Genomic DNA, 17,441 nt, shown 5'->3' with positions numbered 1-17,441 from the left:
CCGCTTCAGTAGATCTTCCCAATCCAGGTATCAAACCCGAATCTCCCACACTTGTAGGTGGATTCTTTACCATCTGAGTCACCAGGAAAGCCCATTTAACAGTTTATGTGAGTGTTTTTAGCTACATTGAGAATGATCCCAATTTATGCTCATTTTTAGCCAATAATCTATATTCAAAGAAGCAGTGCAGAGCTCTCTCTTTACTTATAGTATAATATGTATTCTATTTGGTATTAACTCTTCACATTGATTCTCTGTAATGAAACCATAGGCTTTCATAATTTTAAGTTTCACAAAGAAAAACAAAGATAAAATAATGTAGAGTTTTTTTGTGGGTTTTTTTTTTTTTAAAGATAATCCTGCTGGTAGAAGGATACCATACCCATTTAGAAATCTTTCCTTTTTCCTCCCTCCATCCCTTCCTCCCTTCTTCCCTCCCTCATCCATCCTTCCTTTCCTTTCTTTATTGTGTTATTCTACTAAGAAAACAATTTTAAGCATGGGCAGTTTTAGATGGAAAAATCTTTTCTTGATTTATATTTGGGGCTTTGATGTGCAGTTGCTAAATTAGCAATAGAAGTCATTTGGTTCTTGTGTTTGCTTCTAAATCTAAGGGAGGAAAGACGGGTTGATCCTGTTTGGAATTTTAACTTCAGATCCCTAAAGAGCTTGCATATGTTTCCAAGGCTTGGTGGGGACTACCTGACGATACTCTGCTGAGACCCGCAAAGCAAGCTAGGGAGCCATAAGTCTGAAGATGGCTGTAGCCTCCACATTCAGTCATCTTCCTGCTGAAAGATATTGGAAAACAGCCCTGGCTTTCATTTTTATGTACCAATCTCTGACATCTTTAAAACTATATTAAAAAAAAAAAAAAACAAGGGGGGAGTGTTGAGCAAATATTCCCCAAGACATGTGCAAAAGCATGAAAATAAGTCGACTTAAAGCAAATCACCAATCTTTAGTCACTCAGATGTTTCTTCAAATAGAAACATTCTGTTGCTCTTGGAATAGCTATAAGAGCTCAATCTTAGGCAGTAACATCAAGTGTAGAAGTTTGGATTAAATTTATTCTTCTTCTCCCACCCCCACCATCCCATGGACACACACAAACTGTCCTAAAGGAGAAATGTCATGTTTTGGAAAGAGATACTATTTACAAGTATGTAAATATACTGAATTTTAGGGGACATCTGTTTTGAATTTCTCAGTATACTGTGTATATTTTTATTCCACTATTTCTCCTGAAGTATTCCAGATTCGTGATAATGGATGTACAGCTAATTTTAAAATTTTACTGTCCACTTCAATAATGTATATTTAGTAACCACAGAGGTTTGCCAAAATTGTTCTTTCGATATAAGATTGGTTTTAGCTAAAGTAAAAAGTTATATTTAACGGCAGCAGGAAAACTGAGCCCTGTGCCATTCTTTCTGCCATATGCCAGGAGCTATTTCCCATAACAGAAAGGAAACGTACTCTTTCATATCTTTTGCCTCCAAGGGACATTTTTAGCTTTTTTATACCAACTTTTTATCCCAGGAAATGATAATATTTCTCTGCAGTGCCCTCACATGTTTTCAGTGTGGTATGCAGAAACTGGTAACTTAGAAGTTCTCATTGAAAGGTCTTTCATGGAGTTAATTTTGTTAATTAGAATTATAGTCGTATAGTTTGGGTACATAGAATTGAACTTTTTACTACTTCTTTGAAGTCAGTATAAGTTAGCAACATTTTGTATCTTTGAGGTGATCTTAACTGGACAGAGTATTGAATTGAAAATGTGAAAGAAACTATTTTTAAGTGATCATTTAGGTCAAAAACACCATTTAGTAAACCATTTTTGCTACCCTAAAATAGCAAAAAGAATTGAGAGAATTTTTTGACAAGTTATTGCCAAAGTTATTTTTCTTTTTTTAACCATACAATAAAAGCTGAAAGTAGACTGAAGCATACTATATTTTTATAGATTTCTTTCCAAATAACAGATTTTTCTCTGTAAATACCTTATGTAAAGTATGCCTTTCCTGTGATACCAAGGATGAGGTATGGGGAGAAACTCATTGGATTGCTCAAATTAGTCAACATGTTTGAAACTATTTGGGGAATGCTTTAGCCTTTTAGGTAACTATGTAATATAATTTATTATCTTCTGTTCAGAATTTCTTCTTGTGAGCAATAAGCAGAAATCCAAAGAAAAATTAAAAATGCAACATTAGACGTAATGTGATGACCACAGTGTGAACAGGCAGCTCAGCGAGAAAGCTTTGCTGAAAAATCCAGTAAGAGTAATAACGTGGCAGTGGTGTGATGATGGGCTTTTGGGACGTGGATAGAATCCCAGGGATGGGGAGCCTGGTGGGCTTCTACCTGTGGGGTCGCACAGAGTCGGACACGACTGAAGCGACTTAGCAGCAGCAGGAACTGAATCTAAAAAAGCAAAAGAAACACTGGGGAGGAAAAAGACTCAAGTAAACTTTCTTACGGTATTTTTAAAGCTCTTTCTAACATTATCTTTTGGGGAAAATATCTTCTCGCTAACATGATGTTAATAAACAAGACACATCTAAGAAAGCTAGAACATTTCCCCTGAGAGCTTGGTAACTGATAGCATCTTAACCATTAGTAAGTAAGCCTTTGTGTTTCTTTTGTGGAACAAATTTTCCATTTGCTGAGACTTTTTATAAATGTCAATTTTGTTAATGTGACTGATTTTTGGATAAACGAATCATAATATGTAATCCCAGAGAAGGCAATGGCACCCCACTCCAGTACTCTTGCCTGGAAAATCCCACAGATGGAGGGGCCTGGTGGGCTTCAGTCCATGGGGTCGCTAGGAGTCGGACACGACTGAGCGACTTCACTTTATTTTTTCCCTTTCATGCATTGGAAAAGGAAATGGCAACCCACTCCAGTGTTCTTGTCTGGAGAATCCCAGGGACGGGGGAGTCTGGTGGGCTGCCGTCTATGGGGTCGCACTGAGTCGGACACGACTGAAGCGACTTAGCAGCAGCAGTAATATGTAATCCAAATTCCACTTCAGAATTAATCATCTTAGAAGATGAAACTATAACCCAGGGAATCTTATCCTGATCACTTTTTGGAATTGTCTAAATCCAACCTCACTTAGTTTTTAACCTTACCTTTTAAAGATATTGAAAGATGACAACTTTCCTCTAGTAATTCAATTTTCAAAAGAGTTGAAACATCCTTAATGTTACAGAGTTTGGTGCCTGTAAGTTGATTGATTCACAAGGACTGGAATGAAAAGATCAATGCAAATTTTCACGTGTACTTAAAGAAATACCTCTAAAGGTCATTGTGGTGGATAGAATCAGATTATCTTATTTTTATTTTTACCAGATCTTTCCTCACTGGGAAAACAATATGTGATTACAATATTTAGATTCCAGAGAGGGTTGGGGGTACAAAACTCACCAGCAAAGGTATATTTTGACAAGAACAGAAGTAGAAAAAGTCATTTCCAAGGGACACTTTTGTCTAACCAGAGGACATCACCTCCTTTTCTGCTCTCCCCCATACAGGTTTTCACTAAATTAAGCTTGGAGCAGCTAGAGAATGGGCCCCATATTATTATTCTTTCCATAATACCCTCATCTGGAAAACAAAGATAACAGAAATGCTTTCAAAAATAAGAATATTATTGGAAGAAGTGTTGAGTCACTCAAAAAAGTTCATTTAATGGCTAGAAACATACTCATGACTATGTCGTTGCTTAGTCGCTTAAATGTCATGTTGTCGGTATATGGTCAGGAGAAAATATATGGTCCGTTGCATGCAAGAGTAAAAATTCCTAATTTAATGAAACACTTTAATAAAGAGAAAACAAGAATTACTTGTCTAAAAATTGGCCCTTGGCGTTGCTTGGTATCAGTGATTACCAAGATCGCTGTGGCCAAGATCTGTGATGAGTCAAAACCTATTCTAAGGTTTCTGTGTTAAAATTTGGGAGGATGTTTAGCTTCTATGACTCCGAATTTAGATTCTAGAGCATCCCAACGCGTGGGGCCTCCACGGGGACGTTAGCTGCTCCCTTCACCCTGTTTTACATCAAGCCAGGTAAATGCAGCGTCGGGGGGTATAGACTGTGTCTAGGGGACAGCTGGATACAGACCTGTGCCTGAGAATTAAGGAAGAAACATGCACATACTGTGCACTTACTGTGTTCAAGGAATTATGTCAGGTCCCCAGGCTCCATGGATGTTTGAGAAACAGTCCCAGACCTCCCGAGTCTCACTGCCTAGCGGCGAGACAGCCAAAGGAAGACAGGCGTATGCAAGGTACCTCACGCAATGGCTGGTCTATCTATTTTTTTATTTTTGAAGGTCATGTCACACAGAAAAAGATTCAACATAAAGACGAGAATTCCACATCTCCTGGTGTACTTACCTTACGACACTTCCTTATTCTCTCGTTTGAAAGTCCAGTGGGAAATATCAAATGGCCTTTAAGTCTCAGAATATATATACGGAATCATTTATCTTGTCTTCTTGTGCAATTTTGATTTTGAAACTCCTTAGCTAATAATTTGGTAACAAAAAGGTACTAAAACAGAAGCTTGTACATTGCATACATACGGTGATGAGAAGGGGTTGGAGTAGGGAGTAGAATTCAGTCACTGATGACTCATCCCCAATTATTCTGTGTTTCTGAGTCTGTCAATGGAGCATAACACTTAATGCTTTTGGAGAATAATTATCTGTCTCCATCCTACGGCTGTGTTGTTGTTGTTTAGTAATACCCAACTCTTTGTGACCCCATGAACTGCAGCACAGGCTTCCCTGTCCTTCACTATCTCCTGGAGCTTGCTCAAACTTAAGTCCTTTGAGTCAGTGATGCCATCCAACCATCTCATCCTCTGCCGCCCCCTTCTCCTCCTGCCCTCAATCTTTCCCAGTATCAGGGTTTTTTTCCCCCCACAATGAGTCAACTCTTCGCATCAGGTTGGCAAAATATTGGAGCTTCAGCATCAGTCCTTCCAATGAATATTCAGGGTTGATTTCTTTAGGATTGCCTGGTTTGATCTCCTTGAAGGCCAAGGGACTCTCAAGAGGCTTATCCAGCACCACAGTTACAAAGCATCAATTCTCCAGCACTCAGCCTTCTTGACTGGTAGAATCTGCCTACAATTCATGAAACCCCGGTTCGATTCCTGGTTCGGGAAGATCTGCTGGAGAAGGGATAGGCTACCCAGTCTAGTATTATGGCCTGGAGAATCCCACGGACCACATAGTCCATGGGGTCACAAAAAGTCGGACACGACTAAACGACTTTTACTTTCACTTTTTTCTTTTCTTTAGCCTTCTTTATGGTCCAACTCTCACATCCCTGCATGACCACTGGAAAGACCATAGCTTTGACTATCCTGTGGCTGTATGATGAGTTTATTTGTACAATGTCATCTTTTCCATAAAGCTTTAAAGTACTTATGGGCACGTCTATACTTTTATGCCTGAAATCCACTGACGGCTAAGCCTCCCCCGTCCCCACATCTGCATTTGTAGCTCCTTTTCCAGAAGAAACGTAACAGTATTTGCATTTGTGTACTTCTCTCGTCGCAGAAAAAGCATCAGCTTCACGGCTGGAATGCTGCAGCTGCTCACCAGCCTCCAGGCAACACTAAAAACTAGTTTTAAGACAGGAAACCAGGAAGAGTGTTGTATTTAATTGGAGTTTCAGAGAGGATATAAAAAAAAAAAGCACCACCATTGACTTTGATCCGAGATTATCAGGTTAATACCCTCACTGATTAAAAACTGTTAACTCTAGAGCCACTCTGTCATGAACAGTAAATAACCAGTTGTTGACAATGGTTCTACAAATGTGTTATTTTGTCAGTTTCCTTCTGCATTAATCTCTAATAACCATTTATGAGTAATACAACAGAGAGGCTGCTTGTTAATTAAGTCCAAAAGGAATAACTCTGAAAAATATGATAAAGTTATCGCATATCTTTGCCAGAAGCTAGCTGTTCACTACCTGGATTGTCCTTACGGGGTTGTCAATAGTGATGTCATAAAGATCACTTAAATCGTAATTTTCTACCATTACCTACTACCATTAAAGATGGTTTAACTCCATCTCACATAGACTCTGAATTATCATATGGTCCTTTTTGAATATTTAGGTCATTTGATTTCTTTTTGTAAGATATACTAATATGAAAGGGAAGCAACTCAACAGTCAAGATTTTAAAATTTGGATGAAAGGAAACTTTTTTTCTTCTTTCTTTTGTCTCTGTCTCTCTCTCTGGAAACATTTTAATATATAATAATTTTGGTGTAACTATTTTTGAGGAGAAACAGTTATAAAGAATATAATGAGTAGTTTAAAATTGTTAAAATATCTGGATTATTGCTACATATTTAATAAGGAACACTCTTAGAATGGTACAAACATAAAGTAATATCTGAATGAAGTCTTTTGTCTTTTCTCTCCTCAATTATGATTTCAGTGAATCGAGTTGCCACATGGTCCTATTGTTCAAGGAACAAGCTGATCTATTAATATTTCTTAGTAAAAAGAAATATTTTTTACTCACAGTAAAAAATTGTTCAAGGAACAAGCTGATCTATTAATATTTCTTAGTAAAAAGAAATATTTTTTACTCACAGTAAAAAGTACTGTGAATTGTTAACTAAATATTGGGGTTTTGCCTATTTGTTCTCTTAAAATGTAATGGAGGAAATATTAAGGCCTATAAATGTATTCTTTTTGATGGAAATAAAAAAGAATAAAAATATAAAAACCATAGAATATCATGTCTAGAAAGAGGTCATTAAAATAATTCTTTAGACAATCAATCCAAACGTGTCATACGGCATCTGTTTGAGGAACAACTGTGCTGAAATATTTCATTTTCGTAACATTTATTGAGCGATGTGATACTTAACTTTAATGGACTTGACTTTTGGTTAGAATCCCTTCTTGGCCCACAAGTCACCTGTAGAGAAAACCTGCTGGTCATTATTAGGAAAGGTTCTTGCATGTCCAAGTCTCCTTTAGATTTTTCTTTCTTAAGGATAAATTTGTATAAAAGTGGTTTTAGAGAACTGCCTGACAATCCAGAGGGTAGTACTTGCCACCTCTCTCCCCCTCAAAATAAGTAATTTTGATGTAGTAACCCAAAAGCTGTGTAATGTATAATGGAACTTCATATGAAAAACCTTTATAAACTGCCATATTTTTTCAATATAGTATTTTATATACTATTAAAGCCACAAGAAGTAATCTTTTAATAGAGATACAGCTTGTACTTAAAAGTTATCAAGTTCTGCTGACCTCATCTATTTTAAAATTTCTCTGTGGTATGACCCCTAGAAAACTATTATACACTGACTTTTACATCATAAATTCTGTTTTATTTTGTTTTCTATTTTCATTTCCCTTTACCTTCCTAACCATTCAAAGTTTTTTGTTGTTTTGTTTTTTACCACAGAGTTAGTGCTTACTAAAAACTCATGGGAAGTAAAATTGTATTATATACATTGTTTCACACAGGTTGATGTAAAAACCATTTGGTATCCTGTTGAATGAAAGAACAGAACAGATGCTTGTATAACTTATGAAGCCAGAAATACATGCACAATATCTTCCAAAAATAGTAAGGCATTCTAATAACACGGTGCATGAGGAATGAAGTCAAAAAGCTTGGGAGAGTCGAGGCTGTAGACTATATTTTGGATTAAGCATGGACGGTTTGAAAGATTTTATCCATATTCTAAATGTGTGGTTGTAATCACCAAATTTATGATTTAACAATGTAATTGTAAAGCAGTATTTGATTGTTTTAAATGAAAATAAACCTAGCATGTGTTATTTGGGATTCTGCATGTCTGGTCTCCATGTGTTGTTTGGGATTCTGCATGTCTGGTCTCCATGTGTTATTTGGGATTTTGCATGTCTGGTCTCTTCCACTGACAAGTTTTAAACATATATAAGCAAGAGGTCTACCTCTTTTCAAAAACTAGATGGTTTCCCAGCAACATACTTATTTTCCATAGAATAATATTGCTCTTAATTTTCTAAGATTAATTTATGGGATTAGCAATAAACCAGGATAAGACAAGTTGAGCTACTATCATGGCAGTGTTCTCTAGGGGTTAATTTTTTAATTATTTTGAATAATGGTCAATGTATTTCTCCTTTCCAAACTGAAGGACGCATCAACCATTCCTGCAAAGTCTCAGAACACAAGCATTCTATTTCTTTGTTAAAAATAAACACTGCTGAACATGGCCTTGGCACAGTTTGTCAAAGTCACGATGGCTATACTATTGACATAACGGTTCAGCATTATGAAAAAAAGCAAACCTAGTTTCAACCATGATTGGAATCTTTTCCCTGTATTCCATTCACTCCAAACTCAACACCATCCTTGTGTCTTCTCCTATCAAAAAGGTTTTATTCTCGTTTTAAAAATGTACTTGTTCATTGGTTCTTTAAATAATTAATTGTTCATAAAGGAATCGTTTCGATAGCTCAGTATAACTACAAAATGATTTTTGGAAAAATGCGGTATTGTATATATCTTCTTTCCTTTCTTTGCTTCAGGAAGAAGTCTAAGTTTCAGAGCAAAGAAGCACTGACATATTTTTACCAGCAGAGAAACTTTGAAACATCAAAAAAAAAAAAAATCAAGATAACTGTTTGAATATACAATAATACTGAAACACAGGTCTAATTATATGTAAAACCCATGATGCACTTGATTGAAAATGATTTCTGACAGCAGCTCAAGGACAAGGAACGATTTTGAAAGGTGATCAGGAAAGCCATCTTGGCCGTGTTCATTGATGATGAAGATAAAGATGCATTATTAGGGTAGTGATGCAGGAGTGTTTGAGATGAAGGATAACTTTTAAATCAACCCCCATCCTTTTGAGAACCGCCTGTCTTGGAAGAGCCAGTCGGTACCACCTACCAGGTTAGAAAGCAGCACAGCAGAGGGCTGGCCTCACTGGGAGTGTTATTGTGCTGGTCTTTAAAGAGTGATGTATTTGGAGGCGACTTAGAAAAAAAATCTAGCATTTTTCTTTTTTCAGTCTTGGAAGTGGGAAAGCAGCAGTTTGTGAAGCATTAAATTCCTAGGAGACATGTTTAAATCTCTATCCCTTAAATAATGAGCGTCACACCTGCCCTTGCAAAATATCTGTCATAAAGGATTGTTTAGCAATCAAGTGAACTAGTGGAGCTGAGAGTGGTTTGTGTAACTGTGATGGTGAGTGGCAGAGCCCAGAACAAAGGCCCAGCTCTTTTACTTTCTACTTATTCTGTTGTGTTTCCCAACGAGGTGCATCTTTTAAGTTGCTGAAGTTCACATGCAGAGAAAACTTTCAGACACGTACACATAGTTTGCATAAAAAACATTTTTAATCCAACCTGTGATGATAAATGGTTAATATAAGGAAAGTAAGATAAGCACAAAAAAATCAGTAAGCCTAGGTTTTTATTAAAAGTGATGATCGTTTGGGGGTTATGCTGGTTCTTTCTTCCTTAACCTTCTCTACTAGATTAAAACTCTGTAAATATTTGAGGTCGTGTATGGTTTTTAAACAGGCGACCCATAAATGTATCTGTGAATACTACAAAAAATAGACATCACAATCTTTCCAGAGAACACAAATTTCTTTTAAAATGATAAAGACTCCATACGTGTCCATTGGACTGATGATTTGCCTGTGGAAAAATATTTTTCAGTGACTTACAGTATATTTTGGAACATATATACCAGCAGTCCGCAACCTTTTCGGCACCAGAGACCAGCTTCATGGAATACAACTTTTCCATGGACCAGGAGTTGGGGGAAATGGTTTTGGGATGATTCAAGTGCGTTGCGTTCACTGTGCACTTTGTTTCTATAATTACATCGGCTCCACTTCAGACCGTTAGGCATTCGATCTGAGGGTGGGGACCCCTGATACATACAGTATAGGTTTCATATGTAAAAATTCGATTCATATACACATTAAGCATCAATCATTTTTTTCTCATTACTGGTAACTTTGCCAAATAGTACGAAGGTTGTGCTAGAAATGAATCTCTGCTCCAAAAAAAACTCGTAAGGACATTTTGCAAAGTGAATAGTATGGGATCATTTCCATAGTTTATTGGGGGAGAAAAACCAGGAATGTTTCAGGCCCTTTGCCGTCAGCAGGAGGAAGGGTTATCGGTAATTACGAGGCTGTTGGAAAACAAAATTATAGGCCCCTCCGGGGTGTCAGCGTTTCAATAGCAAAAGCTTGTCTAATCGGAGCCAAGCTTTGGCATGACTTGCCCTGCTTTTTCTGCTTCCCCAGTGAAGAACCATGTCCAAGTATTCAGCTTGGCTCTCTCTGCATTGACTCAGGCGCTGACGCTTTGAAGCTTCCACTCTTTCTATTGAAGTAGCCAGAAGCCCCAATAATTAAAATGATAATTGCCCAGAATGAGCATCCGTAATAGGCGGTGTAATTGGTAAGGTGAAAGTGCCAGTGTTGAAACACTTCAGGAGATTTCCTATCTGAAAAAGAGAAAGAAATCCTCTGAGAGAATGGAAATGGACTTAAGGAAGGGGTCAGGGGCCCCAAACACCAGGTGAGGGGCATCCCAGGGATTGCAGGTTTCAGAGCGCGTGAGGCGAGGGGAGGAGACAGCAGTGGCTGTTTTTCTAAGGCAACATTTTGCGCTCTTTTCTATTTTGAAAAGATGCATTTCCACGAACAGAAAATAAAGCTGATTAAGCCATAAATATGCATGAACAGAAGCTGCCCCTAAAGTGTCGAGATGAAGTAGCATGAAGGAGCAGACCTGTGCGGCAGGAGAGCCTGCTTCCATGTCGCTGGTCCAGCTCAGAGCCTGGTGCTCAATGTAGGTCAAGGCGGCAGGCGGAGGGAAGGACCACAGGATGACATCGGGATGCTCTATTTCACACACTTGCCCTCTGGAAGGACTGGCGGAGGCAGTCACTTAAATTAAGCACAGGTCATCAGACAAGATATATAATCTATTCCTAAAGTGGACAACTCGAGCATTCCAAATCCCCGTGGCCTTTTACCGGGGCTCATCACGCTGCCTCCCCATGTCACTCTGTCAGTTCATGTTAGGGCTGGCTGTGTTTAAAAGTGATATTTCATGTATCCTGTGACCCTCTCGCTCAAAGCAAAGAAATGGCTTTGGTTTATTTATGACCTACTAACCTTAAGGAAAAATGAAATACTTAATGTTCTCACAAGCTTAGGGATGGAAAAATAAAAGCTAAAATAAATCTGGCTTTGATACAAATTGTTCGTATTCTCCCCACACGACCCTCCAAAGTGATGGGAAAGTGGAGAGGAAGATATTTGTCCATAAATGGCCTATGTCTTGTGGCTCTTTTTCATTCAAGGAAAACTATGCAAAAATTCAGATTGCTGCCATCTGCTTAGAATTCTGGAATTGTGACACTGTGTTCCCCCAAAGTGACACTATATGCTTTCTTGCAGAAAATGTAAAACCTTGGTACTGTCAAATCTCAGTGCTTTAAAGATAAATATTTTACAGCCAAGATTAAGTCGTGAAAATAAAGACGTAGAAAACATAGGATTAGAAGATACTAGTAATTGAAAGCCATGCTTGAAGCAGTGAGAAACTGAGCTGAATCAGCAAGTAAAGCAAAGTATAGAGCAAAAACATGGGAGAATGTAGGCCTCAAAGTTTATTTTCTTTTCTGGAACTAGGGTACCTGCAAGCAAGAACAAGATCCTATTTTCCGGTGGTGGAAATGTAAACTGCTCTGAGAGGAGGCACCGTCTTCAACAAAGTATAACCAATCACGTATCCCATTTAGTCCATGGAAGAAGAAAGAATTAATTACTGAATTTACCATTGCTCTTTTATGTGTAAATGAAATTTAGTCGAATTTCTTTTTGTTATAAGTGAATCATTTTTATATTTAAGAATTTTAAGTTAATTATATTCTGCTAAGGACTTCTAGGAAAATATGCTGGAAAGTGAAGAAAAACAAGGTTATGTGTTGCAGTTAATTCCAACTGCCCTAGAGCTTTGCTTATTAGTAGCCAATGCCTGTTTTACGTTCATGCAAAATACACAATTTAGAGCCTTTTTTTTTTCCAGAGCATCCCTATTATACAAATGTTAGCAGATGTACCCAGAGATGAAGAGGCGTGATTGAAAATGGTTGCATATTGACCTGACAGTAATATAACCATGTTCAGGCAACAGAGCGCGAGGGATACGCTTTCCTTTGTAATTGATCATGCAAACAAGGGAGCGCCCAGTCCCATGGTAGTAGTCTTTCCATCTCCAGTACCTCCTGAGCACGCATACCCTCCTCAGGAGCTGCATTCTGTAGGGAGAATGTACTTATTTCAAAAGAATGCAACACGACGACGTTCAGATTAGTCACTGTTTTATATTCTAAGATTATGTGTCACCTCAGTGTGAACTCCCAAGAGATCACTAAACTCTCTGCCTTGAAAAAAAAAATTGTCTGGAAGGTATGAAGCAATTGGTGGCTTTGAAATATTCTGACTGAGTAAGATATTGGATTGTACACAGGTTGAGAGGAACTGTTCCACTTATCTTCCAAGAGCGGTGGTCTTAATTGAATAGACTGTGATCACCTTCAGAGTAGGAGGGCAGATTGTTGTGGTTTGGGTCACCCATGGGTAATCATAACCATGTTGGGTGCCAGTTTGAATGTATGAAATAGGGACTTTCTGCCGTGATTTTGATACGTGAAAAATGACATTTTTTAAAAATTGATGACAGAAAATTATTGAAAGTGGGCCTAGAAATATATTCACTGGAGTTCACAGTAATTTAAAGTGTAAGTCACAAAGCCCTCTTGGAGAAAGGGGGTATGAAAAGAGCAGAGACAAATAAACAAACAAGAAAAGGGTTAGGATTTTCACGTCCAAAGCCTTGGAAGTGAACAGCTTTGTAGCACAACTAGATTGCACCTTCCACAGTATCAATGAAATCTTTGTACCATAAGCTAAGAGAAATGTATTGAGTTGGTTTCATTTATTTTTTGTTCATTAGTTTTGAAATGATACTAATTTTAAAACCCTCTTTTAGAAAAATGGAAATCTATTAAATATAAAAGGATAACATTGCTAACATTAATATGATTTTAGGTAATGTAAGAAAATTCTACTTAATTTATGTAATTCAAATATATCATGTTTACCTACCATAAGTGTAACCATATTTAAATTATGAGATATTGTTTTGATTTGATACCTCAAGCTACTTTGAATAACAAATTCTCGTGTCATTAACAGTGAGATAAATTCATCCCTGGCACTAAGCCAAGAGAGGCCCTTTTTTTTTTTAGTTCAATGAAACAGATCCTTCTCTCTCTCACACTGTGACGTGGAGATCTGCCAAACTCTCTCGGCTGGAGGAATCACGCTTCTTCTTTCTTGTTCTTCAGAAATGGCTTAAAATGCATGAAATGTATGACTACAGCTACTCTGTCGTCTCTCTCTCCCATCCCCTCCAGATCCTCGCAGATATGGTAAAGTCAGCAGAATTCTGAGCTCCGAGGTTGCTTCAGTGAACATTCAACGCTGTCGGTGAGTTTGGAATTAAAAATCAAAACCATCGACCGTTGATTGTACCCTATGGCCAACCACCATCTCCACCCGTGGCTTCAGAAATTGCTGAAGACAGGAAACCACAGCAGGACACACCAGGACCTTCTCTTCCTTGGGCAGAGGTTCTTTCTTAAAAGGTCACAATCAACATTCATTGCTGTCGGTGGGTTGAACTGTGTGGACAAGCTCACTGAACAATGAGTGCAACTGTGGCCCCGCATTATGCGAGCATGGTCAAGAGTGTTCCACCCTTGAAAGATGTTGCTGAAAGTGGTAAGACAGCTCTTGACGTCACCCTTCCAATCGGCAGAGTCCATATGACCAGATCTCGATGGAAAAGGCACTAGTTAAACAATGCTTTTCTGCATTCCGTATGTTATGCATAGAGCACTTTTTGAGAGAGTTAAGCTATTTTGCCCATGAAACCTGTAACACAACTAAGTTTGCCCATCTTCGTTTAGGGGTGAAAAAAGGAAGCATGAAGAAGTTTATCAGCATCTTTGCCTTTGGTATCCATGCCCTCAAAGCAATAACACTTAAAAATATCTGTTCTCTGCATCTTTTGTTAGATTTCCTGCTCAAATTGGAACGTATGTGCCAAATCTCTTCAGTCGTGTCCGACTCTTTGCCACCCCATGGACTGTAGCCCACCAGGCTCCTCTGTCCATGGGATTCTCTAGGCAAGAATACTGGAGTGGGTTGCCATTTCCTCCTCCAGGGGATCTTCCCCCCCCCAGGGATCAAACCTGTGCTCTTATGTCTCCGGTATTGGCAGGCAGGCTCTTTACCACTAGCTTAATCATCAAGTAATTGTATCTTTCTGCTGCTCTGACTAAAATAATACTTCCTCTTGTCACGGAATTTGCTAAAGAGGGAAGAAAATATATATAAATAACTATAGAACTCTCAGGACACTTCTGAGAGTCATAGAGCAGATTGATTTCCATAATTAAATCCGACTTGAAGAGGAAATTTTACCCACATTTTCTGTTTTCCCTTCCAGGAGCCTTATCTATCATTAGACTTATGACCACAGCTTATGAATTGCCTCCTGTTGTTACATTATGGTTTGGGTTTCTTAACTAGTTTGGTGCAATGTTTTATATAGTCCAAATGTCTCTGAATTTGATTACAGCAGTTTTAAAGTTATCATTTTTGATGATCATCATCATTCAATTATTAGCTATAGGAATAACAATATAAATACTTATGGAGCATCTACGTTTGGAGTATCTGGAAGGCTTCAATGTTTACTTTTTAAAGTCTGTTAAATATATTATTCTTTCCATTTCTCGCCTTTTTCAATTCCGTTTAACTCCCACTGCAGTAGCCCATTCTTGAGCCCCTCCTCATCATGACCATCACATGTTTCAGTACTGCTGCTGCTGCTAAGTCACTTCAGTCGTGTCCCACTCTGTGCGACCCAATAGACGGCAACCCACCAGGCTCCCCCGTCCCTGGGATTCTCCAGGCAAGAACACTGGAGTGGGTTGCCATTTCCTTCTCCAATGCATGAAAGTGAAAAGGGAAAGTGAAGTCGCTCAGTCATGTCCGACTCTGTGTGACCCCATGGACTGCAGCCCACCAGGCTCCTCCGCCCATGGGATTTTCCGGGCGAGAGTACTGGAGTGGGGTGCCAGTGCCTTCTCCAACGTCCATCCCTAAACTGTGAGGTCCACTCTCTACCTATACACGTCCTACTCTTCTAGTTTCTCATTATTTTATCCCCCGAACAACTGTCTACTCTGCTGCAGGGTTGCTGGGGAAAAAAAAAAGAAATCACACAATCGTATGATTTTGTGTTTGGATGTGTTCATGGGATTCCAAATTTCTTGGTCCCTCAACTCTGACCTTGTATCCTCCCGGCCCCTCCCCAGGAATTATCCCAAGCCTTCTCCTTGTTTCTCAGCTGCTCCTCTCCTCTCTCTGGTTTACAGCAGGTGAACTGACCTCTGGTCTCTGTGGAGAAGCTTTAGTCTCTCCGGCTGTCCTTCCATTTCTTCACTCATGGTCTCTGAAGGCGTGGCTTCCTCCCTGTGGTGCCCTTCCTGCCTCCTCCTTGTCAGGACAGGTCTTTGTCCACAATATCCCTCTCCTTTGTTGCCATATCGGTTCTCATTTCAGCTGTCCATGACCAACTCCTGAAGTTTACTCAAACTCACGGTTTTCATTTAACAGGATGACAGAGGATGAGATGGTTGGATGGCATCACTGACTCAATGGACATGAGTTTGGGTAGGTTCCAGGAGATGGTGATGGACAGGGAGGCCTGGTGTGCTGCGGTCCATGGGGTTGCAAAGAGTCGGATGTGACTGAGCGACTGAACTGAAAAGTCTGTATGTGAGGACTGCCTATTTGACCTCGATTATCTGTGATTTGACTGCTTCTAACATCCCTCTCTCTCACACACACATAACTTTGTCCTGTGGAAGCTGTTCTGGATCAAATCTCCAGCGAGCTCCCTAGCACCAAACACAAACCACACTTTACTGTCGTCATCCCACTTGAACACCCCTTGTTGTCTGTCACCACTGACGTTTGTTCTTTCTTTAAGCTCCAGTCCCCACTGACATCGTAAGCCTGTCCTCACTGGGCTTGCTTTCCATCTCTGGAACAGTGGCGTCTTGTTCTCTAGAGGCCCGTCTTCAACCGCCTTACGTCTTATTGTTTAGAGGCCCGTCTTCATCCGCCTTACCCAGCACAATAGTGTGTTCGTGAGCCACATCTTTGCTTTTCAGAATTACTTCTCTTCCCGCGCTTCACAATCTCTGAAGGGATCTCAGGCCCCCGTACGGTGTTTACCGCTGCCTAGATGTTGCTGATACTGTCTTTATCTCCAGATGAGATATCCCAAATCTGCAGACCCACCTCTGCTCTTCCCATAAACCATTGTCCATACACGACTGCAACAAATTCATCATCTTTCCCCCAAAGGATAACAACCTTTATCTCCTGGGCAACCAAAGCCAGAAATCTGGACATCATCCCATTGTTCTGACTTTTGCCTTCTGTTCTTTCCTGCACATATAACCACAAAGTCCTAAAGACCTCCACTTATTGCTATCCTCCTAAGATCCCATTTTTTCTCTGCACTTCTCCTATATGGTTCAGAAACTTGTGCGTCTTACTTGGACTATTCCACTGGTCATCTAACTAACTTTCTGTCTACAATCAGCCATCTGGTCAAGATATTTTACACATAATATATATTTTTAATCTTTTTAAAACTTTAGTCTTGTTATGGAACACTTTCATGTACTCTGAATAAAATGCCCTAATATGTTTAATAGATGGATTGTTTAGTGGGAAATGTGAATATAGCCAAGTGGGAAAAAATGAAATTTCACCTGAAACTTCACAGAATCTCTCAAGTTTTATTTCACTTTATTAAGGAACTGATTGCAATTTAAAATTTCTTCTAAAGTAAGTGAGGTTGACGATTTATTAATCTTGAAAAGATGAACTTTTAAAATATTAAACACAATAAAAGAAGACAGATAAAAGAAAACAAAATAGTGGGAAGGTTTGACTACTTGAACTTAACCTTTAGCCTGTCAAAAAAATACAGTAAGAAGGCAGATTGACTAATGACAAAGAATATGAATGATAAAACAAATTATTACTCTGATTAATATGTAAAATTTTAAAATATATATTCAGTTCCGTTCACTCGCTCAGTCGTGTCCGACTCTTTGTGACCCCATGGACTGCAGCACGCCAGGCCTGCCTGTCCATCGCCAACTCCCGGAGTCCACCCAAACTCATGTCCATTGAGTCAGTGATGCGATCCAACCATCTCATCCTCTGTCGCCCCCTTCTCCTCCCGCCCTCAATCTTTCC

The 17,441-nt window shown here is 39.0% G+C and overlaps 2 non-coding genes across 2 annotated transcripts; both read left to right on the top strand.

The window, feature by feature from the left end:
- The first annotated feature begins 13,540 nt into the window (after positions 1 to 13,540).
- On the top strand, positions 13,541 to 13,650 carry MIR181A-1 (microRNA mir-181a-1). Its single transcript, NR_031081.1, has one exon. It is a non-coding gene; the product is annotated as a microRNA mir-181a-1 (primary transcript).
- Positions 13,651 to 13,712: 62 nt separating this feature from the next.
- Positions 13,713 to 13,822, top strand: MIR181B-1 (microRNA mir-181b-1). The gene has a single exon (NR_031079.1). It is a non-coding gene; the product is annotated as a microRNA mir-181b-1 (primary transcript).
- The last annotated feature ends 3,619 nt before the right edge of the window (positions 13,823 to 17,441 follow it).

This window comes from Bos taurus, chromosome 16, assembly GCF_002263795.3.
Source record: "Bos taurus isolate L1 Dominette 01449 registration number 42190680 breed Hereford chromosome 16, ARS-UCD2.0, whole genome shotgun sequence".
Taxonomy (NCBI): Eukaryota; Metazoa; Chordata; class Mammalia; order Artiodactyla; family Bovidae; genus Bos; species Bos taurus.
Note: the sequence above shows the minus strand (reverse complement) of the source record. Positions and strands in the feature narration are given on the sequence as shown.